Below are 26,250 nucleotides of genomic sequence, written 5' to 3'. Positions count from 1 at the left end.
ATCTTTTTCTTGAACTCTACTTCACAGGTGTTATTGCTAGTTACAAATTACAACATTCTCAAATTGTTTCAATGTAGGCCTACGAGTATATATGCTGAAGAGATTATTAGGTTCATAAATAAGTTATTTTCTTTAATGCGCCAGTAAATCTACAGACACGAGGCTGGGTTGCCTTCTAATTACACTGGACTGAACCGGGATCGAACCCCCAATTTCACCTCAGAAGGCTAGCGCTCTACCACGTGAGCTACTCAGGCCGGCTGTCTTCCGATTGAATGAGCCAGTAATTTAGTTCGTTTTTTCCTGACACCGAAGATTCACGGGGTTGAAATGAAACGGATTCTGATAAGGAATAGGTAGATACCCTTGTGGGTGGGAGCGCTAGAATAACACCCACGGTATCCCCTGCCTGTCGTAAAAGGTGACTACAAGGGGCCTCAGGAGCCCTGAAGTTGGGAGCGTGGATTGGCAACCACGGGGTCCTCAGCTGAGTCCTGGCATTGCTTCCACTTACTTGTGCCAGGCTCCTCACTTTCATCTATTCTATCTGACCTCACTTGGTCAACTCTTGTTCTTTTCCGATCCCGACGGTATTAAGTTGCGAGGCCTAGGGAGTCTTTCATTTTTATGCCCTTTGTGACATTTGTCTTCCTTTGGCCGATACCTTCATTTTTCGAAGTGTCGGATCCCTTCCATTTTTCTCTCTGATAGTGTTACATGGAGGATGGTTGCCCAGTTGTACTTCCTCTTAATGATCACCACCACTTCCAAGGTATTCGCAGCACCCTCCGCCAATACCACATTACAAATGTGTCGATGCGCGTTTAGTCCTTAGCCTTCAATACTAAGCCACCAACCAGACGTTTCTTTTTGTTTTTACTGACTGCTTGGTCACGCCAGATCGTTCGAAGCTTATCCATAGCCACCTTTCCAAGTGTAATTATTATTATTATTATTATTATTATTATTATTATTATTATTATTATTATTATTATATAATTCGCTGGGGCCATCAAGGACCACGTTAAGTCTTGTTGCATTTGACACTGAACTTGGCCTTCTTTAGAGCCCAAATTTCCCTCACTCTTTGTGAGTGGGCCTGCTTACGCTCCTCTGTCCAAGGGGCACCGTGTCTTCTCTTCGGTTGCTCGTCTCGGTTTAGCCCGTTCGTCAATATTTTCTTGCGGAAGAGATCTCTGTTAAGGGCGTCTTCAGCTGAGATATGTAGCATTTGCAGGTCTTCTTTGGTATTTCTAAACCAGGGAATTGTGGTTTTGGGGTTTGAATCAGATTTCCTTAGTTAACTTTCTTCCGTCCATTGTTTTCAGATGACCGTAAAATCGTGCCCGTCTTTTTCTGATTGTGTCGGTAATTTTCTCTATTTTGCTGTAGACTTCCTTGTTGGATCTCTTTTGATGGATTCCATTTCTGTACTTTGATCCCAAGATTCCTCTCACAATTTTGCGTTCTCTTTTCTCCAGTTCTTCAAGGAGTCCTTTGTTGGCATTTAGAGACAGGGTTTCGGCTGCATATAGAACTACTGGCTTCAGAACTGTTACATAGTGACGAATCTTGGTGTTTTGGGAAAGGCATTTTTTGTTGTAGATTGTGCAGGATGTTTGGTAGGCTATTTCCAGTTTGCGTACTCGCTCCTGAAGTGCTTCTTTGTCCAGTCCATTTTTCATGATGATCTCACCCAGGTATTTGAATTTGTCTACTCGGGTGATGTCCCCGTATTTTGTATGGAGTTTTGGTGGAGCCTCTTTGATGTTAGTCATTACTTCTGTTTTCTCAAACGATATCTGCAAACCAGTTTCTTCGGCAATTTCCTTTAAAATTTCAACTTGAGCTCTAGCGGTTTCTATGTCGTTTGAGACAACAGCAATATCATCGGCAAATGCTAAGCAGTCTGTTATTATTATTATTATTATTATTATTATTATTATTATTATTATTATTATTATTATTATTATTGCCGGCTTCGTGGTGTAGGGGTAGCGTGCCTGCCTCTTACCCGGAGGCCCCGGGTTCGATTCCCGGCCAGGTGAGGGATTTTTACCTGGACCTGAGGGCTGTTTCGAGGTCCAATCAGCCTACGTGATTAGAATTGAGGAGCTATCTGACGGTGAGATAGCGGCCCCGGTCTAGAAAGCCAAAAATAACGGCCGAGAGAATTCATCGTGCTGACCACACGACACCTCGCAATCTGCAGCTTTCGGGCTGAGCAGCGGTCGCTTTAGGCCAAGTCCCTTCAAGGGCTGTAGTGCCACGGGGGATTATTATTATTATTATTATTATTATTATTATTATTATTATTATTATTATTATTATTATCCCTTACTTGCAGCTGCCATTGTTGCTCAGCAAAGAGCCAAGATATACAAATTCATTAACAACATGTAGGTTTCTTAAAGAGCCTAAATCTGTAAAATGTTTACTGTCACTAGCACGAGTCATTCAGTGTTTACGATTCTCAGCCGTCCGATGGGACAGCTGGAGACAAGGACGATGTCACAATGCGTGGAAAAGGGAACATGTCAGCAGTGTGGTTAGCATGGTGGCTGTCAAACGACTACAATGTACACAAACAGATATAATAGCGGAACAATCACCGCTGTGTGCGAACTCAAGCAATGCTTCTCATCATTAGACCTCAGATTTGAGGTGAAAACTTATTTTGTTACTTAAGAGATATGTCGGTGGTTGCAGAGTAGGTCTCGGCCCACAAGTGGCGACGGCTGGTCCGTGGTCGGACAGCTCTGCACTTTGACTGACCAACCGAGCAGAGGAGGGGTGGCCACGGCTCTACCGTGGCTCTAAGCCTCTGAATTCGGAAGACGAAGAGGGGCTGGTCCTCACAGTCGGCTGTCGTGAGAAGGGTTTTCCATTCTTCTGCACTAAGGCGAATGCCGGGTCAGTTCGTAGTATAGGCCACACCGAACTCGATAGCTGCAGTCGCTTAAGTGCGGCCAGTATTCGGGAGATAGTAGGTTCGAACCCCACTGCCGGCAGCCCTGAAGATGGTTTTCCGTGTTTTTCCATTTTCACACCAGGCAAATGCTGGGGCTGTACCTTAATTAAGGCCACGGCCGCTTCCTTCCCACTCCCAGCCCATTCCTATCCCATCGTCGCCACAAGACCTATCTGTGTCGGTGCGACGTAAAGCCAATAGCAAAAAAAAAAAAAAAAAGTATAGGCCACGGTCCCCAATACAATAATCACCACCATTCCAAAGTATTCGCCGAACATCTCCTTCACTCCACCACATTCCCCTGGCCTGAGAGATGGCGTTATCGTCTGGGAGGCCCGCCGCCCCCTTCAGGGACGGAATGATAACTTCTAGTATTAGTTCAGAGATAACTTAAAAATGAAGTTGTATTTACACGTGTCATACGGTTAAAAACGGTGATCCTATGTATATTGTGTATTCAGCCTGAAGGCTGGTTTGATCCTCTACAGCTCCACTAACAGCCGTAATAGATAGCCTAGGTGTCACTGAAGAGGTATATAGTGCCTAAAATGCCTAAATTTACGTTAGAACCTACATTTTCCTATATTATTATAATTCCTTTGGGGGGGGGGAGTCTCCCCCTGTGGGTGGGGGCGGTAGAATAACACCCACGGTATCCCCTGCCTGTCGTAAGAGGCGACTAAAAGGGGCCCCAGGGGCTCTGAACTTTAGAGTGTGAGTTGGCGACCACGGGGCCCTTAGCTGAGTCCTGGCATTGCTTCCACTTACTTGTGCCAGGCTCCTGACATTCATCTATCCTATCCGACCTCTCTTGGTCAACTCTTGTTCTTTTCCGACCCCGACGCTATTAGGTTTGCGAGGGCTAGGGAGTCTTTCATTTTCACGCCGTTCGTGGCCCTTGTCTTCCTTTGACCGATATCTTCATTTTTTGAAGTGTTGGATCCCTTCCATTTTTCCGTCTGATTAGTGTTATATAGAGGATGGTTGCCTAGTTGTACTTCCTCTTAAAACAATAATCACCACCACCACCACCACCATCAAACTTAGGAAGATGTTTGCCAAATGTTTTGTGTGGAGTGTGGTGTCTTATGGTTGTGAAACGTGGACAGTCAGACAGAAAGAACAACAATATTTAGAAAGTTTTGAAATGTGGTTATGGAGAAGAATGGAGAAAGTGAAATGGACATAGAGTGAGAAGTGAGGAGGTGCTGAGCAGTGTAGGAGAGGAGAGGAACTTCATGATGATGATGATGATGCAGAAGAGGAAAACATCTTGGATTGGTCACATATTATGTAGAAATTGTCTACTACGGAGAATCTAGGAGGGAAACGTTGAAGGAAAAAGAGAGGACGAAGAAAGTTTGGAATGCTGACAGATGTGAAGAGAGGAAGAAGTTACAAGCACATGAAGGAATATGCTTAGGACAGAGAGAAATGGAGGACATCCAGTTGCTACCTGTCTAAGTACAGATTTACTAAAAGAAGAAGTAAAAAAAAAAAAAAAAAAAAAACTTTTAATTTATTGGGAGAAACTGAAATATTTGCCGACTCGTTTTCAGTATCTTGCACAGTATATTCTTAAAATATTTTTCAAACAAAATCTTAAAAGTGTGAAACTGTAAGGCCCTCTACACACGGAGCTACTCATTAGAAACGTGACTGGTTTGTAACCGGGGTCACAAACTGGTTAGTAACTGAATAGTGACTCGGCTCCACACACGAAGCTACTGTACGGTGACGGATTCTTCCTGATTAGCCATTTGTAAAGTTTGATGCGGACTCGCTAGATCGCTTCTTAACTTTGCTAGAATGTCAACCACTGACTCAAGGAACGAAGAAGACATGACTGTGTTTCATTATTTCAGGAGAAAAAATAGAAGGAGGTATTGGGTTCACCCATATCTTGAAAGGAACATCCACTGCAGATTATTCATAGCAGTAGAGTAGTTCGAACAAACGGATGCTAAATTTATTTATTTTTATCGTATGACCAAACACAGACAGACTTCGTCTTGGACTTGTGCAGCTTATTGCGCCTGCCATTCGACAGCGAAATACAAATATGAGGGAATGTGTGAGTGCTGAGGAAAGTGTGCTAATAACTCTCAGGTAAGAAAAGTGAACTTTACTTTTACAAAAAAAACAATCTTAGAAAATAATTCCATGCTTTCTCCGTAATGTCCTTTCTTGCGTAATCCTTCAGCGTACAATTGTACAGTACGGGGTGTTTTTCAATTTCTCCCACTAACTTTATGTTGAAAACTTGTTCGCTCGCCATCGTAAAAAGGCACTTGATCACTGGGAACTGAGAAACTAAACTCGCTGGTGACTGGCTCCGCGAGACACCTGGAACTGATTACAAACTAGTTACTAACAGATTACTAACTGGTAGCTCCGTGTGTGGCTTTTCATTGAAATACACAAGAAGTGACACTCAAGTAATCGGCCGAAAACTTCAGTTACCAATCAATTACTAATGAGTAGCTCCGTGTGTAGATGGCCTAAACCACATTTTCCGGAAGTCCTTCAGAACCTCCTGCGGTAAACAGACCCGTAGTGTGTGTGTGTGTGTGTCACGAGGCGCGGAAGGGTGTCCACTGACCTGCTGAAGAAAAACCTCTTCATTTCATTCTCTGAGGACGTTTCAACGTCTCCGTTTGTTCAGTGTGTGCAGTGTCAACTTTCAAGTCGTGTTTAATTAAACGGTGGTTACACGCATTTCCCCCACTTCACATCGAGTGGTAAAATTATATTCTATGACGTTTGCAGCAAAGAGGTGAGTGATTTCCTTTTTATATTTTATACAGGGTGGTCGGAAACAACGTAAACCGGGTATATGAGTGTTAGAAAGTTGGTGATGCTGATAAATAATTCGAAAGAAATAATTTGATATGTCGCACCGTTGTAATTTTATCAGCTGCTCAAGTTATCCAATCAGATTACTTCGCGGGCGAATTCAATTGGGCTTTGCGCGGCGGTGTTGCTGAACCTGTACGGGACTGACTTGAAAGCCACGCTGAGAAATCAGCATCAAACATAAACACACTGTGGGTTTCAGCCGGTATCACTGTACTTGCTTTGGCGCGAGTCTCTCAGCTTGTAGGTCTGCGTTCAAACCCCACCCCTCATGTCAGTTATTATTTTGCCTTTTTATTTGCCTAGTTTCCGTAGCCTATTTGAGAGTTTAATGGCTATTTTTTTCTTTTCGTAAGTTGTAGATATTTTCTGCTATTATTTATGTATTCAAATTAATCAATGGAAAGAAAAAGAACATAATTCCAATCCGCTGTATTAATAATAAAGAAATATTCCTATTAACTTAATAGATAAAAAAATAGTCCGCCTTTGTGGTGTAGTGGTTAGTGTGATTAGCTGCCACCCCCGGAGGCCCAGGTTCTATTCCCGGTTCTGCCACGAAATTTGAAAAGTGGTACGAGGGCTGGAACGGGGTCCACTCAGCCTCGGGAGGTCAACTGAGTAGAGGTGGGTTCGATTCCCACCTCAGCCATCCTGGAAGTGGTTTTCTGTGGTTTCCCTCTTCTCCTCCAGGCAAATGCCTAGATGGTACCTAACTTAAGGCCACGGCCACTTCCTTCCCTCTTCCTTGTCTATTCCTTCCAATCTTCCCATCCCTCATCAAGGCCCTTGTTCAGCATACCAGGTGAGGCCGAGGCACTGGTCATCGTCCCCGGTTGTATCCCCCGACCCAGAGTCTGAAGCTCCAGGACACTGCCCTTGAGGCGGTAGAGATGGGATCCCTCGCTGAGTCCGACGGAAAAACCAACCCTGGAGGCTAAACAGATTAAGAAGAAGAAGAAGAAGAAGAAGAAGAAGAAGAAGAAGAAGAAGAAGACAAAAATAACATTTACATAAACTATATTTTTAGATGACACAAATCTCTACTGAAAAATCCACAAGCCAAATGGTTGAGAGGTTGCCAGGTCCCGTTCTTGCTACGTAAAATTAAGTGCTGGTGGTGATTATTGTTTTAAGAGGAAGAACAACTTGGTAACCATCTTCCACTAACACTAATCAGAAGGAAAATGGAAGAGGTCCGACTCTTCGAAAAATGAAGGTATCGGCAAAAGAAAGGAAAGGACCACGAAAAGCGTGAAAATGAAAGACTCCCTGAGCCCCGCAAATCTAATGTCCTCGGGATCGGAAAAGAACAAGAGCTGACCAAGGGAGGTCAGATAGGAAAGGTAAGAGCGAGGAACGAGTCATAAGTAAGACTCAGCTACGGGAACCGTGGTCGCCAACCCACACTCCCAAATTGAGAGGCCCTGGTCCCGCTTTTTCTCGTTTCCTCTTACGACAGACAGTGTATACCGTTGACGTTATCCTACCATCCCCACCCACAGGGGAATGTAAGATGAAGTACTAAAATGTGATGCAGATATGTGTTACGCAACTTACATTAAAACATCTTTATTATTTTAGTGTCCTTTTTTGTCATTATAAATGCCTATTTTAATTATTTTACTGCTATTTTCTAAATGTCAAGTGCTTATTTGCCTGCCTACTTTAGCAAAAATAGATGATAAAAACTATATTCACCGTTAATTTTTTGAAGATTTAGATGCATATGGTTTGATTTAAGTGCTCCAATGAGGCCGCAAAATAAATAAATAAATAAATAAATAAATAAATAAATAAATAAATAAATAAATAAATAAATGTAGGTTGAATTTTTTATTTTCCTCTGCTATTGGTTCGTCTTGACATTGATTGTTATATTATGTTATATTACAGAATTTATACCAGAGATACTGATCTGAAAACTCCGATGAAAAATACAATGATGTCGTTCGTGGCTGCAGAATTTTATTATTTCCTGTTCGTTTTCTCGGTTTGCAGGACTACGATGGTTTTGTGGAGGCTGTGATGGATTTTGCGAGTTCGGCTAAAGATTTGGAATGGCGAAGCGAACCTGCTCAAGCAGTGATGCAATGATCTCCGTGGACCAGCGAGCCGGACTCACGCTTTCTAAATCCAAGGCCCGCTGCCAGTTTCTTTACAATACAATACAGTAGCTGTTGTGACTGGGCGGGGCCTTCGTATTAGGTATACAACCAGCTGGTCGTCTGACCTTCATCCATACCACAAGATCGACACAACACCCGGAATGTTTTATACACAAAAAATGAAGATATTATTGTTTATGGTCAGATTTGGTTTTATTTATTATTTGACTAGCTGTCGTACCACTTGCTGGCGAATTAGAAATGAAATGAAATGGCGTATGGCTTTTAGTGCCGGGAGTGTCCGAGGACAAGTTCGGCTCGCCAGGTGCAGGTCTTGTGATTTGACGCCAGTAGGCGACCTGCGCGTAGTGATGAGAATGAAACGATGATGAAGACGACACATACACCCAGCCCCAGTGCCAGCGAAATTAACCAATGATGGTTAAAATTCCCGACCCTGGCGGGAATCGAACCCGGGCCCCTGTAACCAAAGGCCAGCACGCTAACCATTTAGCCATGGAGCCGGACATAATTACAGAGAAATGCTGTCTAGCGGAGGCGAAAAGGAGCAGGAAAAAATACACCATTGTTAGTGAAGTGGCGTAGGACATAGTAGGCTGTCGTATTTTTTTCATCCGGAGCTCCCCCTGTTGGTGGGAGCGGTAGAATAACAACCTTGGTATCCCTTGCCTGTCATAAAATGCGACTAAAAAGGGGGACCTATGGGGTTCTTAACTTCGGAGCGTGGGTTGGCGACCACGGGCCCGTTAGTTAAGTCCTGGCATTGCTTCCATTTACTTGTGCCAGGCTCTTCACTTTAATCAATCCTATCCGACCTCCCCTGGTCAACTTTTGTTCTTTTCCGACCCCTGCGATATTAGGTTTGTGAATCCTAGGGAGTCTTTCATTTTCCCGCCCTTCGTGGCCCTTGTCTTTTCTTGGCCGATACCTTCATTTTTCGAAGTGTCGGATCCCTTCCATTTTCTCCCTTCTGATTGGTGTTAATAGAGGATGGTTGCCCAGTTGTACCTCCACTTAAAACAGTGATCACCACCACCACTATCATGACCATTGTCAGTCAGCTCTTTACCATGACAAGCGGGCAATGTTTTCATGTCAAAGATGTTCGCCGTTGATGGGCGATCTCATTTGGTGAATAACTCAAAGCTCATACGACAACACTGTATGTTACATCGCAAATGGGATTTTCTATTTGTTACGTTCACTTTTTGACATAAATATGTCTCATGGCCGGGGGTCATCCGAAAATGTGTGTAACGTGATGCGACAAAATCTGCAACAGAAGAGTAACCATAGCAATAGCAACCAAGTAGGCTATGTCTTACGCTGGTTGCCTTTGAAATTTGCAGCCGTTGATGGATGACATTAACCGGGAGACTTATGATTATTTGATTTTTTTAAAGGGAAAAAATTGTTTCTTCTAGAAAGTATTTTCGCTGATATTTTAAAATGGTGACAAATTGAATAAAAAACGAGTATCTCCGTTAGTATCCCTCGTACAGTAAAACACATGACACATAAAAGTTCGGAAGTTATGTTTTTCACTTCTTTTATTACATACCGTACATGTTTTTTGATACAGCTACTATTAAGGAGAAAATGTGCCATTTCCTCTTCTGGTTCCCTTAATATTTAAACTGAACATCAGACAATCGCGTGGTGAGCACTGTCCATATCACATTCTTCAGTATTTATCGTAAATATTCTCCATTTTGAAATACCAATACACTGTTTGAACTTGGAACGCCAAACGTGCCTACACTACACCATGTTGTTCGACACTACTAACGGCCATAAGATGGCGTAGAGAATGTGGCCCTTAAAAAGGGACAGCATAATACAACACTTTACCACAATAATATAATTTAGATTTAAAACGTTCATAAATAACTGCTATAGAAATGTGTATACATTTTCTTTGAACCCTTCTGTATACAGCTAATGAACAATGGGATTGTAAATAAAATGTACAGATCACTGCACATGGTTATGAGGGTATTTAGGGGTTGTAGTAAGGATGTAAAGGAGTACATATAAGTCTCCGGTAAGACCTCAAATAGAGTACGATTCCAGTGTATGGGACCTTCACCAGGATTACTTGATTCGAGAACTGGAAAAAATCCACAGAAACGCAGCTCGTTTTGTTCTGGGTGATTTCCGACAAAATAGTAGCGTTACGAAAATTGTTGCAAAGTTTGAGCTCGGGAGAGTTGGGAGAAAGGAGACGAGCTGCTTGACTAAAGTATGTTCCGAGTCTTTAGTGGAGAGATGGCGTGGAATGACATTAGTAGACGAATACATTTGAGTGGTGTTTTTAAAAGTAGGAAAGATCACAATATGAAGATAAATTTGGAATTCAAGAGGACAAATTGGGACAAATATTCCTTTATAGAAAGATGGATATGAAATGGCGTATGGCTTTTAGTGTCCGAAGTCATGTTCGCCTCGCCAGGTGCAGGTCTTTCGATTTCACTCCCGTAGGCGACCTGCATGTAGCGATGTGGATGAAACGATGATCAAGACAACTCATAAAACCAGCTCCCGTGCCAGCGAAATTAACCAATGATATTTATAATTCCCGACCTCGCCGGGAATCGAACCCGGGACCCTTGTGACCAAAGGGCAGCACGCTAACCATTTAGTCATGGAGCCGAACGGAAGAGGGGGTTAGGGACTGGAATAATTTACCAAGGGAGAGGTTCAATAAATTTCCAAATTCATTGCAGTTATTTAAGAAAAGACTAGATGAACAGCAGATAGGGAATCTGCCACCTGGGCGACTGTCCGAAATGCAGATCAGTGGTGATTGATTGATTGATCGATTGATTGATTGATTGATTGATTGATTGATTGATTGATTGATTGATTGATTGATTGATTGATTGATTGATTGATTGATTGATTGATTGATTGAACAGGATTATATATGCTCTTTTCCCATGATGTAATAGACAAGGCAAAACTGAACTGAACCTACATTCTATTTTTGCATATCTAATCCGTGCTTTTTAAAAGGTCTTCTTCTTCTTTTTCTACAGCTTTTCCCACACCTGTCGCACAGGTGGATTTGGCCCTGTTTTACGGCCGGATGCCCCTCCTGACGTCAACCCTATATGGAGGGATGTAATCACTGTTGCGTGTTTCTGTGGTGGTTGGTAGTGTGGTATGTTGTCTGAATATAAAGAGGAAAGTGTTGGGACGGACACATACACCCAGTCCCCAAACCAGAAGAATGAATCAGAAGCGATTAAAGTACCCGACCCGACCGGGAATCGAACCCGGGACCCTTTGTACGCTAACTATTCAGTCAACGAGTCGGACCCGTGCTTTTTGAAAGGTATTAGACGAAAATTGGAAGAGCACAGAAAAACATACAATTGTATTGGTATAGATAAGCAGAAATCCTACAAATACGATAACTACGAGGAAGAGCAGTTTCTCATTACATTAAAAACTTCCCTAAGGGTGGGAACAAGACGGAAGTAATGGACGCAGTGCCATGGGGACCCATGTTTATGAAATATTCATGGCTGTTCTGCCACCTCACGCACGCACTCCACAACGTCATTTACTTTACGACTGCATTGCAGATTCTCACTCCACAACAGGTGGAGCTATATTATTTTCGAGAGTTTTCACAGCTCACTTTCTATTAGAAAGCAGAAATACAAAACGTCCTAACGAGGGATTTAGCTCGAGTTCACATCGCGATTGGCATTGAGTTGCGATTTATGTGGACTGGATTGATGTGTAGGATACAAATAAGCACAAATTATGTGCCATCGTACAAAAGTACGATAGGTATTCGGTATCCTCAAAATCTGGTTCAAGTCATCTGCAACTCCGGCGTGATCACGAAACAAGTCATGGAGCATCTTCCCTCACTCAGCGAAGGAGATTATTCTGTTAATATTGAATTTCCACGACCGCAATGTAATCGAAATCGACTTTCAACCTATTAGGCCGAGTTACGTACATGTAGTACGTGTTGAAGAGATGTTAAGTACAGAACAAAAATAGCCAACCGGACACCAGTGGGATCCGAACCCACAACCTCCCGATTTAGAGTTGGTTTTTCTACCAATTAAGCTGTAGTGGGCTTGGTCATATTTGCTCTGTTGGAAAGTAAGCTACAGGTGTGCCACTACTGCAATCACACTGTAGAGTGCGTGCAAGTCGCCCATTGTGGGCCAACAAAGATGACCAAGGCCGCCATATCTCAACTGCTAGAGGAACCGACGCGAAATCGGGAGGTTGCGGGTTGGGATTCCACTTGTGCCCAGTTGGCTATTTTTCTTCTGTACTTACCATCTCTTCAACACGCACTACACGTATGTAACACGTCCTTATAGGTTGAAAGTCGATTTCGAGTTTAGTCTGGTTGACTCTCTCGGGACATACCGTGATAGAACAGTCAGGATCATTCCTCCTGGTTGCACGCATTGCCATCAACCGGTCGATATGCTCTAACGAAGGCGGTGATATGATGTTAGACAAGGCCGCTTTTAACGTAGACTCCCATTCCTCAACAACGGGTACACGGAAAGAAAAATTTTAAGACGCTTTTAGCGTTTGGGTACCGGGCGAGTTGGCCGTGCGGTTAGGAGCGCGCAGCTGTGAGCGCATCGCGCAGCGCGCATTCAGGAGATAGTTAGTTCGACCCCCACTGTCGGCAGCCCTGAAGATGGTTTTCCTTGGTTTCCCATTTTCACACCAGGCAAGTGCTGGGGCTCCTTAACTAAGGCCACGGCCTCTTCCTTCCCATTCCTTGGCCTTTCCTGTCCCATCGTCGCCATAAGACCTATCTGTGTCAATGCGACGTAAAGCAAATCGAAAAAAAGAAAGTGTTTGGGTAGAACGCGTATATCGCCGAGTGTGTGTAACTTACGATTATGTTTAATGTCTCAAATGACAGATAAAAGAGGAGGCTAACTGTTGCAAAAAAAGAAACTTAAAATCTGAAATGTAGTTTTCACGAAATAGCGCTTCAAAGTAAGGCAACTTTCATGCTACATATGTGACGTCACACGCATACGGTACTGTGTTATAAGATGGCGCTGTGTTGACTCGAGCACTCAGCTGTCGTTATGAATACATTGTGGTCAGTTGTACAGAATAACAAATTTAATAATGGAAAAGAAACAGTGACGTCTTAAATTTCTTTCTTTCCTTCTTTCTTAATCTGTTTACCCTCCAGGGTCGGTTTTTCCCTCGGAGTCAGCGGGGGATCCCACCGATACTGCCTCAGGGGCAGTGTCCTGGAGTGTGAGACTTTGGGTCGGGGATACAACTGGGGAGGATGACTAGTACCTCTCCCAGGCGGCCTCGCATGCTATGCTGAACAGAGACTAGTGGGAGGAAGGGAAGATTGGAGCGGATAGACAAGGAAGAGGAAAGGAAGCGGCCGTGGTCTTAAGTTAGGCACCATCCCGGCATTTTCATGGAGGAGAAGTGGGAAACCACGGAAAACCACTTCGAGGATGGCTGAGGTGGGAATCAAACCCACCTCTACTCAATCCTTGTACCACTTTTCAAATATCGTGGCAGAGCCGAGAATCGAACCCGGACCTCCGGGGGTGGTAGCTAACCATGCTAACCACTACACCACAGAGGCAGACGTTATATAATTACCTAACAGCTTCTATAAATTACTTTCATTTAATTAAGAGACTAAGAAATTAGAAAATACATTAGTGATAGCACACTGACACGATGGACAGCACAGAATAATTGCAGCGCGAGACGCTGGCACATTCAACCTTCCCCACCAAGCTGGCCACATTGGACTGTGGTTCTACCTGGTGAACTTCCTAACAACTAAACTAATGACCTCAGGCACATGTACAAGTTACACCATATGCAGCATGGACAATACATCCCCTTATTACAAAAAAACACATTTTTTTCATATTTCGGCACTCACATCCTTTTCCATTCTTGGTCCTCAATAATTGATGATTGCAAATATGGTTTGTGTATTTGTAACTTTGAAATCATTCAAGAACAGACTAGGTAAAGAGCTGTCAGGGAATCTGACACCTGGGTGACAGACCTAAATGTAGATCAATGGTGATAGATACAGTGATTGACTGATCAATCGCTATTACTTCTGGTAGTCCAGAATTATGTTAATAAAACTGATAAGTGTGTCCAAATTTTCCCTTACGTCTGACAGTTTAAACTTTGCTCTATTAACTTCACTATTATCACCGACTTCCTCCTCTTGCCTTGGTGCGAAAGCGAAGTCCAGAACGGTACTGCGAAGTTCTGTTACGCGATGAAAAAGAAGTTCGAATTATCGCGATTCCGAATGGGTAAAGTCCGAAATGGTAAAGTCCGAAATGGTGAGAATTTACTGCACCTAGAACAAGGAAGTTTGTAGGGAAAGAGTAACGTTGAAATATATTTCAGAGAAGCACTCGTGCGATACGATTAACAGGAAGCATGTCGGCAGAGTTCAGGAAACATGCAGCTTGTCTAATTGTGTAATAAAAAGAAACGTGATTAAAACCTAATATTTTTAATTAAGTTTGACACATCCTTCCATTATAACGAAGCAGGACGTTATGGTTAACGTCCTCTTCCAAAGTTCAGGTTTCGCAGCAGTAGTTCAGATTCGTAGATATATTACATGAGTGATACAGTGCTTAACGGTTTCTCTTGTTTCTGAAATTGTTCATTTTCCCTTTACTGCTTAAATTACACGTCGCTGTATTCCAGATAATAATAATAATAATAATAATAATAATAATAATAATAATAATAATAATAATAATAATAATAATAATAATAATAATAATAATTTTTGCTATTGGCTTTAGGTCGCACCGATACAGATAGGTCTTATGGCGACGATGGTACCGGAAAGGGCTAGGACTGGGAAGTAAGCGGCCGTGGCCTGAATTAAGGTACAGCCCCAGCATTTGCCTGGTGTGAAAATGGGAAACCACAGAAAACCATCTTCAGGGCTGCCGACAGTGGGGTTCGAACCCTTATCTCCAGAATACTGGATACTGACCGTATTTAAGCGACTGCAGCTATCGAGCTCGGTAATAATAATAATAATAATAATAATAATAATAATAATAATAATAATAATAATAATAATAATAATAATCATCATCATCATCATCATCATCATTATCATTATCATCATCATCATCATCATCATCATCATCGTATGGCCTCAGCTACTGTGCCTGGCTGACAGTTCACAATCGGTAGTCTACCGATAGTTTTAAGAAAGAAACCACTTTTTTTTTTGCTAAAATCAAAAGATCATAATCATAAATATTTCTTCCGGTGACGGCCATCCATGAACGGGAGCTAATTTCAGATGACAACCAGCCATAAGACATATTTATGTCAAAAATCGAGAATCCCATCAGATTGTAAATATTGCCCATGCATGGGATGTTGATTGATGTGAGTTCATTTGAGTATGAAAGTGTCCTTTCTTCTAGGTCTGAGAAATTGTCACCCTACCACAGAGATAAAATAAATAAATAAATAAATAAATAAATAAATAAATAAATAAATAAATAAATAAATAAATAAATAAATAAATAAATAAATCCAATCAATTATTACCTCTGTGAACGATTCTTTCCTCCGTCTCCATGGAGATTCGATGCGAACTAGCAAGGCCATCTAAATGTCGACAGAGCTTTGAGCAATGTGCATGTTTATAATTCACCAAGGTACAATGTTTTTGGCCTTTCTGGAGAAAATCCATGGAATTGGAGAAGACCTAATAAGTCTTAATTAATAAAGCGAAAATACAGTCGGTGAAAGCTGAGTTACGAGTGGTAAACGTTCTAACTGTAGAAAAGTAAAAGTTTTACTCCATAAAATAATTCTGTCAAGTTATCCACTGGTTGCAAGATCTAAGAGGCCATTCAATGTAAATAATGACCAATTTCATCTGTATAATTTCGCTATCTTGTTCATCCAAGTGTTTCTCGGGAGGAAAGTTCGTTATACATACAGTTTATAAAGTTAACTAAAACTGGAAATGAGTAACCGGATTCATTTCCTTTAGACGAGGAAAGAAATCATTGTAATATGAAGTTTAAATTAAATCAGTTATACGCAACTGGGACTGAAGGATATATCCAGAGTAACTTGGTAAGTGAAGTGATCATTATCATGGTCCTTGGCCATTATCATTTGGTGCAATGCAACAGAAATTTCAATATTTTCTGGAGTCGGAATTGGAAAGTAAATAAAGAACATTTTGTAAACTTTTAGTACCCCCAATAGATTGGTAGGAAATATTCTTCCCATGGCCCATTTTGAATCACATCCAAATAATAGCTTATTTTATTCAAAGGCTGCTCGAAAATTATATAAAACACAAATATGTTACTGTTAGATTGTACTGTATGTTGTAAATATATTTAGATTATATTCCGTTACAAAATCAAAAAGAGATAATATTATAATTATTTTATGATACTGAAAACTTTACTATGGGATGTAAATGTATATCTTATCTTTTCATGAAACATCCGAAAGCAAGGATTTACACAGAGTGTAATAAAATCACAGGTCTTCTTAATTTTCAATAATCCTAAGATTGTTTGGCAGCAATTCTACTCCCCCACTCCTTCATTTCCACATATGAGCCTGCTCCTACATCTTCTCTGATCTGTCTCTCTAGAGTATTGTAGTCTAGGTTCTCTTCTTCTCTTGAATCATTCCATGAAATTCCGATGCTGAGCGGACCCTGTTCCGGTCCTCGTGCCACTTTTCAAAACAATTTGTGGCAGAGACGGGAATAGAACCCAGGCTTCCACGGGTGGCAGCTAATCACACTAATCACTACACCACAGAGGCGGACTTTTTGCCTTATACCTCGTTTTTATCTCGAATTATGTACATAAGAGTCGAATGTAGGTTCAGTTCAATTTTTGCCTGTCTGTTTTATTGTTAGTTGAGGTGTGCTTTATCTCTTCCACTGCCACTCATCTCCGCAAGAGAGCCTTACTGCCGAAAGGATTATGGAGATACGTTTTCTCCAACTGTACGAATATAATAATATATAATTATTATTGTTACGGAGTTTTCCGTGGTAGGTAGAGGTGAAAGAAGGTGCGGGTGTGAATAGGTCTCCAGCTACGAAAGCAAAATTAATTTAAAATTTAACAAGGTTATATTTTCTTTTCAAAAACAAAGAAATAACAAGCATGGCAGGTACAAAGTAGCAAATCAAAAAGGGTAGTTACAATATTTACAGGAATTGGGCTTCGCGCCCTGATTTTACACTGCTTGGGCAATCAGCTCAGTTTTACCCCAAACACGAGTTTTAACAGAGGGGCAGAAAACCCCATTCATACCTAGGAGCCCTTGCTCCAAATTACACAGAAAAGCCTCCACGAGGCATACAACACTCAATTTTCAAAAGAGCCACTCGCTCTCAAAATTTAAGCCTCTCCCAGGCCACACCAAACTCCACCTTCAAGTTGTCCTCACTGGACATAGACACAGGGGTAAAATACCCAACCTACTGAGGTCTATTAAATAAAAATGGGCAATTACATGACCTCTAAAATAACAATTTGAGAGGAGGCGATCTTGCACTCCCAATACACTTGTTTTTAAAAACCTAATCTGGCTCTAGGCCACTAATGCAAGGGCTAATCCCATACTACCGAGGTGACTTTAGAAAAGAGCAATTTGTTTTACATTAACGAAGAATAGGTTGAGAAAATAAGTTCACCTCAAGACAATGTGAGTGGGAGCTCGAGAGGGTTAGCACTCTCTATCCCAATATGCAGCTTAAAAGAGAATAGAAGAAAAGATCGTTACATTTTAGGAAAAGGTTACATGGAGGAACGCTTCGCACCCGCCCCGAGAGTTAAACTGCTGAGCTAGCAAAGAAAGAATTTATTAATCGGCCATTACCTTATTGATGACCGCTGCCGAGGAAAGAGGCGCTTCCCGCCTCCTGCTATGTACTTTATACACTGAAAGATGGAACAGAAGTGGCCCGGAGACCCTAAAATCAGCAGTTTAAATACTCTCGCAGAAGGTTCTAGGCGTTAGGGGAATGAAAACACCCTCCCGCGATGATTTTATTGGTAGATCAATAAACCCCCTACACAACACTAAGAAGAAACACATAATTGGTGGAAAATTAATTCAAGAAATTCGGGATAGGCTAGATTTAAAACAAGGGGAAAGAAGGGGTTAATATCGCCAACTTAACCAAAGACTGAAAAAAATTTTAGCAAAGAACAAACATTTGAAATAAAAATTTCTCCAACAAAATAGTTCTTTGATTCCGCACTAGGTTGCACTATTGTTGATCTTCAGTAGTGTCCTCTAGAAGAGAAAGTTCACACTTCTTACTTCAAGCGAAACAAAACCACATCAAAAATGACACAGTTCAAAAACTCAAAATTTTCCACGTGGTGACATCTTCTGAGAAAGTAGAGAATTAATAGCGTAGATAAAGTTCAGACTTCCTCCAGCAGAGGAGTTTCAACTGGCGCACATTTTAAATTAGCGGAGTGGAGGTGTACCGCCCGGTACAATTATTATTATTATTATTATTATTATTATTATTATTATTATTATTATTATTATTATTATTATTATTGTTGTTGTTGTTCCGGAGATTCCGTGGAACGCAGAGGTGAAAGAAGGTTCGGGCATGAATGTTTGTATATACAAAAGTCAGAAGATTAATTTAAAACTTTAAAATTTGATCCTCCCCCTGTGGGTGGGGGCGGTAGAATAACACCCACGGTATCCCCTGCCTGTCGTAAGAGGCGACTAAAAGGGGCCCCAGGGGCTCTGAACTATGGAGCGTGGGTTGGCGACCACGGGGCCCTCAGATGAGTCCTGGCATTTCTTCCACTTACTTGTGCCAGGCTCCTCACTTTCATCTATCCTATCCGACCTCCCTTGGTCAACTCTTGTTCTTTTCCGACCCCGACGCTATTAGGTTTGCGAGGGCTAGGGAGTCCTTCATTTTCACGCCTTTCGTGGCCCTTGTCTTCCTTTGGCCGTTATCTTCATTTTTCGAAGTGTCGGACCCCTTCCATATTTTCCCTCTGATTAGTGTTGTATAGAGGATGGTTGCCTAGTTGTACTTCCTCTTAAAACAATAATCACCACCACCACCACCTTTAAAATTTGAGCTATATTTCTTTTTCCTTTTTTTTTTTCTTTTCTTTTTAAACTTTACACTTTGCTTAGCAAATAACTGACATTCGGGTACAAAATCTAGCTCGTGAGCTTCAGTGACAATGTTAGGTCAGATCACAACAAATTAACAACCTGAGCTTGAAGCTCAACATATACAAATTTAACAAGAGTCCATTTGGACCCTTCACTACATACACAAGCAGACGGAGCTCCCAATTTTACACCAGTAGGGTGAGCGTCTTTGCTCTACATTATTACTTCCTTGGAGGTTATTCTCCAAAATTTTAACATTTCGGGCCTATGAAAGGCACAACTTACATTTAACAAAAACAAACAGTAGACACTCTCTTCTATGCTCAACAGTCTGATTTTTCTTAAAAGTAAAAGAATGCAATTGACTTTAACAGGGGTAACAAGTAACACTTGGAATTCACATGAAATACTTAAAACCCTATTTGGGCTTATGGCCCGACGTTACAGAGGTGACTAGATGGAGAGAAAGTCTACAAAATTTGATCATCGAAAGAGTGGCCGGAGCTACCCCTAGTTTTGGGGTAACTTCGGCCGCCATAAGAACAACTCAAGAAACGAAGTTTTCTTCGATGTAGTGTTACTTCGGCCACCGTGAATGTTTTTTAAAAACCTGCAAAACGCCCCGTATCAACAATCACAGTCCGCCTCTATGGTGTAGTGGTTAGCGTGATTAGCTGCCACCCCCGGAGGCCCGGGTTCGATTCCCAGCTCTGCCACGAAATTTGAAAAGTGGTACGAGGGCTGGAACGGGGTCCACTCAGCCTTGGGAGGTCAACTGAGTAGAGGTTGGTTCGATTCCCACCTCAGCCATCCTGGAAGTGGTTTTCCGTGGTTTCCCACTTCTCCTCCAGGCGAATGCCGGGATGGTACCTAACTTAAGGCTACGGCCGCTTCCTTCCCTCTTCCTTGCCTATCCCTTCCAATCTTCCCATCCCTCCACAAGGCCCCTGTTCAGCATAGCAGGTGAGGTCGCCTGGGCGAGGTACTGGCCATACTCCCCAGTTGTATTCCCCGACCAAGAGTCTGAAGCTCCAGGATACTGCCCTTGAGGCGGTAGAGGTGGGATCCCTCGCTAAGTCCGAGGGAAAAACCGAACCTGGAGGGTAAACAGATGATGATGATGATCAACAATCACAAACAAATTAAAACGATTTATGCTGAAAAAGATGTATAGTGATCAAATTCACTTTTTGCGAAAAGAAGAAACTATTTTATTTAGCCTAAGCACACAAGCATTGTATGATATTACAGCTTACATGTTGCAATGCGTAAATATTTGTAATCGTACAAAATATAATAAATGAAAGGTACGGAAATCATAAAGCCCAATTGTATGGAGAGAAAAGGCGGTAGGAAAAGAAGCAATCTTGTAGACTGTTCTCATAATACACTGTCTTCTAAATTAGAAAATATCTGGGCCGGCGTCAAGTTCTTAAATGTCTATCGTCCATGTCAACTGATATCCGTCTATTTATCATTGAAAATGGAAACTGTCTTTCCCATCCCTGTCGGGAAAAACTTCCCTGTTTATTGTTATTGTGCCTTTATTAATCTCTTCTAAAGTGTTATTGAAGTAAACAGGATTGTAATTACAATATCCGCAGCCGCGTAATGTTTTCCTGCACGTTCTTGGCATGGCCGAAGTTATCCCGGAAGAGGACAACTTTTATCACAAAACTATTCCCTGAAAAACCTATTTGAATAAAATGCATCAAATTGTGTTGATCAGTTGCCAGAAAAACTTACATTTTGACTCCATAAACTACTGGAATGGAGAATCGAATGCTGGGGCTAGAGAACAGTTTGTTTTCTGCTGTTACCAGACAAGACAATAGTCGGGGCTGCGGAAAAAATCGATTAACTCAACAATGAGCCCGCCAATGTTATTTGGACTACCAAGTGTTGATAGAGCATTCTATTGTATGTGCATTTTAGTTGTTGCAATTGGTTCATCTTTTCCAGTATGGAAGGCAGGAGAAAAGTAAGTGTTGCTATTCGTCAGTGGCCGAAGTTTCCCTGTATGGCCGAAGTTACCCCACTTTAGGGTACCTGCTGAGGACAGTTGACTGAATGGTTAATTATGAATGTGTGCGTGGGTGAGGATTAGTTAGTTTTAAGAGTGTTTAATATTAATGCGTTTTAATAGTAGCCTAATTTATTTAAATTAACTATTAATTATATTAATTTATGTAGTTTTAAGTAATATAATTATCTTAGTCCGCCTCTGTGGTATAGTGGTTAGCGTGATTTGATTCCCGGCTCTGCCACGAAATTTGAAAAGTGGTATGAGGACTGGAACGGGGTCCACTCAGCCTCTGGAGGTCAACTGAGTAGAGGTGGGTTCGATTCCCACCTCAGCCATCCTCGAAGTGGTCTTCCGCGGTTTCCCACTTCTCCTCCAGGCAAATGTCGGGATGGTAGCTGACTTAAGGCCACGGTCGCTTCTTTCCCTCTTCCTTGTCTATCCCTTCCCATCTTTCCATCCCCCACCAGTCCCCTATTCAGCATAGCAGGTGAGGCCGGCTGGGTGAGGTATTGGTCTTCCTCCCCAGTTGTATCGTCCGACCCAAAGGCTCACGCTCCAGGACACTGCCCTTGAGGTGGTAGAGCTAAGATCCCTCGCTGAGTCCGAGGGAAAAACCAACCCTGGAGGGTAAACAGATTAAGAAAGAAAGAAAGAAAGAAAGAAAGAAAGAAAGAAAGAAGATAATCTTAGCATTTTACTTAAGATTTTAATTAGTAGTATGTGGTCAGTGTAAGAGAGGGCCTCGAGCCCTAACTTCCCCACTAAGAAGGCACTAATAAATAAGTAAATAAATGCATAAATTAACCAGTTTTATTTACCGTAATTTATTTATTTAGTTATTTATTGATGTGACAAATTATGGTATTTATCCACAACATTACCACTCATTCTCCGCGTGCTTTGAAATGAAACAGCTTCGTTGTACGTATTTGGGTCAGCCGGTGCCCTCGAAATTGTTCATCAAGGATGAACAGATTCCTCTCACAGTTGTATACATACTCTCATACAGCAGTATTATTTGTCCCTTATTTTGGAAGAGAAATGTCTTTTACTTTTTCTGCCACCTCGAAGCAACATCTCGTCAATAATCAAACTTCAAGACTGGTCCCAGAAGTCAATCAGTTGTTTCGTGCCGTATTTCAAACAGCAGCTACAGTATCACCGGGGGCTGTGGCTCACCTTGACGAGGTCAACGCACAGGTTTGAGTCATCCCAAACATGCTCGGCTATCAGACACAGTTTATATGTGAGGTGTAAAGCGATCAATAACAAATCGCACTGCTACACGAAGAAACACAAGATCGTGGACATGTTTTTTGGGATTTCTTTTTTAAATGCTATTTGTTCGGGGCGTCGACCTATAGAGATCTTTTGCCCCTACTTGCACCATGTGATATGAACCTGCGTGTAATTGGAATGGAGGAAATGTAGAGTGTTCAATGTGAGGAAAGGAACGTTAAGGACGACACGTACACCCAGTGCCCAGGCGAAGGATATTAATTATTTACAATTAAAAACCTCTGTCGCAGCCGGGAATCGAACCCGGGGTGAAAGGCGGGCGCGTTGCCCCCTACACCGCGGAGCCGGACTGTGTTTGGTTGTTGCTCTCTTTCCGGGCTGAGTAGCTCAGACGGTACAGCGCTGGCTCAGTCCGGTGGTATTTGAAGGTGCTCAATTATGTCAGCCTCATGTTGGTAGATTTACTGACACGTAAAAGAACTCCTGCGAGACAAAAGGCAGGCACCTCGGCGTCTCCAAAAACCGAAAAAGTAGGTAGTGGGACGTAAAACCAATAACGTTATTATTATTATTATTATTATTATTATTCCTTTCTTGATCTGTTTACCCTCCAGGGTTGGTTTTTCCCTCGGACTCAGCGAGGGATCCCACCTCTACCGCCTCAAGGGCAGTGTCCTGGAGCGTGAGACATTGGGTTGGGGGATACAACTGGGGAGAATGACCAGTACCTCGCCCAGGCGGCCTCACCTGCTATGCTGAACAGGGGCTTTATGGGGGATGGGAAGATTGGAAGGGATAGACAAGGAAGAGGGAAGGAAGCGGTCGTGGCCTTAATTTCGGTACCATCCCGGCATTTGCCTGGAGAAAAAGTGGGAAACCACGGAAGACCACTTCCAGGATGGCTGAGGTGGGAATCGAACCCATCTCTACTCAGTTGACCTCGCGAGGCTGAGTGGACCCCGTTTCAGCCCTCGTCCCACTTTTCAAATTTCGTGGCAGAGCCGGCAATCGAACCCGGGACTCAGGGGGTGGCAGCTAATCACACTAACCACTACACCACAGAGGCGGACATTATTATTATTATTATTATTATTATTATTATTATTATTATTATTATTATTATTATTATTATTATTATTATTCCCTTCTTAGTATCCTCTTACGACATGCAGGACTCCATCTACAGAGGAGATAAAGAATTCCGATAAATCGAATGAACAATTATTGTATCCGCTAAATAATGGTACGGCTCACGAACTGTGAGAAAATAAAAGACATTGTAGACCTCGTAAATATATTATTATTATTATTATTATTATTATTATTATTATTATTATTATTATTATTATTATTAGAGCCTGGAAGTTCAGGCACTTATATTTGCTAAAGTAGGCAGGCAAATAAGCACTTAACATTTAGGAAATAGGCAGTAAAACAATTAAAATAGGCATTCAAATACCTAGGCGAAATTATCTAACCAAACGGGAAAAATCAGCAAGCAAACAAAGAAAGAATTACAAAATTACAAAAAAGGATACACAATTGTCTGGAGCAGATACAACAAAAAATCGATATCCCAAAACGCAAAATTACGACACTACAACACAGTTGTCAAACCAGAAGCCCTTTATGCATCAGAAACTCTGATAATTGGTGGCAGATCACAAATATTAAAAAAACATCGAAAAACAAGAGAGGAAAATTCTCAGGAAAGTTCTAGGACCTAAATGCGAAAATGGTATTTGGATGAAAAGGAAATCACAGGAAATATATCAAGTAACAGAAAAAATCACACACGTCATTGGAAAAGAAGGATGGATAACAACAGGCTAACAAAGAAAATACTAAATCTCGCAGTATCTCTAAAAATCACAACTGGCTTACAGAAATAAACAAAGATCTTCACGAAATTGGTATAAATGAAGAAGACAGAAATAATTCAGAAATCTCATAAACAAACACAAATTTGCTGATCAACCTAAAAGACAAGCTACAGGATGGACGGAAGAACGCAAAAGAAGCACAGCGGAAGGATGAAGAGATTTTGGGAAGACAAGAAGCCTCCGTGGCTCAGACGGCAGCGCGTCGGCCTCTCACCGCTGGATACCGTGGTTCAAATCCCGGTCCCTCCAAGTGAGATTTGTGCTGGACAAAGCGGAGGCGGGACAGGTTTTTCTCCGGGTACTCCGGTTTTCCCTGTCATCTTTCATTCCAGCAATACTCTCCATTATCATTTCATAGCATTTATCACTCATTAATAAATCACCTTGGGAGTGGCGACCCCATTGTAATAACAGCCTATATATGCTTCATTCATTACATCCCTGACCCGGCCAATGACTGGAAAACAGGTTGTAGGTTTTCATTTTTTTTTTTCATGGGAAGACAAGAAGAAACGTTGTGCTAAATAAGTTCACACAGGCTCCGTAGTAGGGCATAACGAATCAAAAGAAATTAAAATAGGCATTTATAATGACAAAATGGGCACTAAAATAATAATATAGATGCTTTAACCTAACAGACATCTGAATCACATTTCAGTACTTAATGTTACAGTACATCCCCCTATGGGTGGGGATGATAGAATAATGTCAACGGTATCCCCTGTCTGTCGTAAGAGGAGGCGACTAAAGGGGGACCAGGACCTCTCAACTTAGGAGTGTGGGCTGGCGACCACGGTTTCTCGAGCTGAGTCTGGCGTTGCTTCCACTTACTTGTGTCAGATTCCTCACTCTTACTTTCTCTGTCTGACCCCTCTTGGTTAACTCTTGTTCTGTTCCGACCCCAACGGCCCGGGGAGTCTTTCATTTTCACGCTCTTCATGGTCTTTCCCTTTATTTTTCCGATACCTTCATTTTTCAAAGTATCGGACCTCTTCCATTTTTCTTATGATTAATGTTTAACAGGGGATGATTAGCAAGTTGTTCTTCCTCTTAAAACAATAATCACGACCAGCAGTTACTGTAATTTTACGTAGCAAGGACGGGACCTGCCAACACTCTCCACCATTTGGTTAGTGGAGTTTTCAGTAGAGATTTGTGTCATATGAAAATATCGTTTATGTAAATGTTATTTTTTATCTATGAAGTTAAAATGTTTTTCTTTATTATTGATACAGTTACACAGATACACTCAACATATTGAAAGATAAACACACTAAACTACAGACAAAAATCAACAAGCAGAGAATAGGAAGAGTGATTCCAGGAGCAGAAAGAAAATTATGTTCAGAAAGGATGAAACAGTATTGGGCTGACAAAAATAAGAAAAACCTCCATAAACCTGACTAAGTAGTCCTATGTTGGCTAAAAAATTAAAGTAAAACAAATAAATAATTGATATAGTTCATTGGATTTATATTTTCTTCTTCCCATTGATTAATTGTAATGCATAAATAACAGCAGAAAATATCCACAAAAACTAAATAAGCCAAATAGTGGCAAAATAATAACTGGACTTACCGTTCCCAAACGTACGAAAACATGTTTGTCTCTATGTGACACTTCAATATATCCATTTTGCCTAACTTTCGGTCTTTTAATAGTAGTAGTAGTAGTAGTAGTAGTAGTAGTAGTAGTAGTAGTAGTAGTAGTAGTATCAATTTCGGAAGGCTCGGCTTGTGCCGGTAAGTTTGGGCTGGGAAGACTTGGGAGAAAGGAGACGAGCTGCTCGACTTACAAGGGAGATGTTCAATAAATTTCCAATTTCTTTGCAATCATTTAAGAAGGGGCTAGGAAAACATCAGATAGGTAATCTGACACCTGGGCGACTGCCCTAAATGCAGATCAGTAGTGATTGATTGGTCGATTGATTGATTGATTGATTGACTGATTGATTGATTG

General features: G+C 41.6%; 1 protein-coding gene across 1 annotated transcript in view; it reads right to left on the bottom strand.

Annotated features, from left to right (window-relative positions):
- Nucleotides 1-26,250, bottom strand: part of LOC136886418 (bicaudal D-related protein homolog) — a 396,778-nt gene that overhangs the window by 216,395 nt on the left and 154,133 nt on the right. The window lies entirely within an intron of this gene.

This window comes from Anabrus simplex, chromosome X (genome assembly GCF_040414725.1).
Source record: "Anabrus simplex isolate iqAnaSimp1 chromosome X, ASM4041472v1, whole genome shotgun sequence".
NCBI classification, from domain to species: domain Eukaryota; kingdom Metazoa; phylum Arthropoda; class Insecta; order Orthoptera; family Tettigoniidae; genus Anabrus; species Anabrus simplex.
The sequence above is the reverse complement of the archived record's forward strand: the minus strand, read 5'-3'. Positions and strand labels throughout refer to the sequence as shown.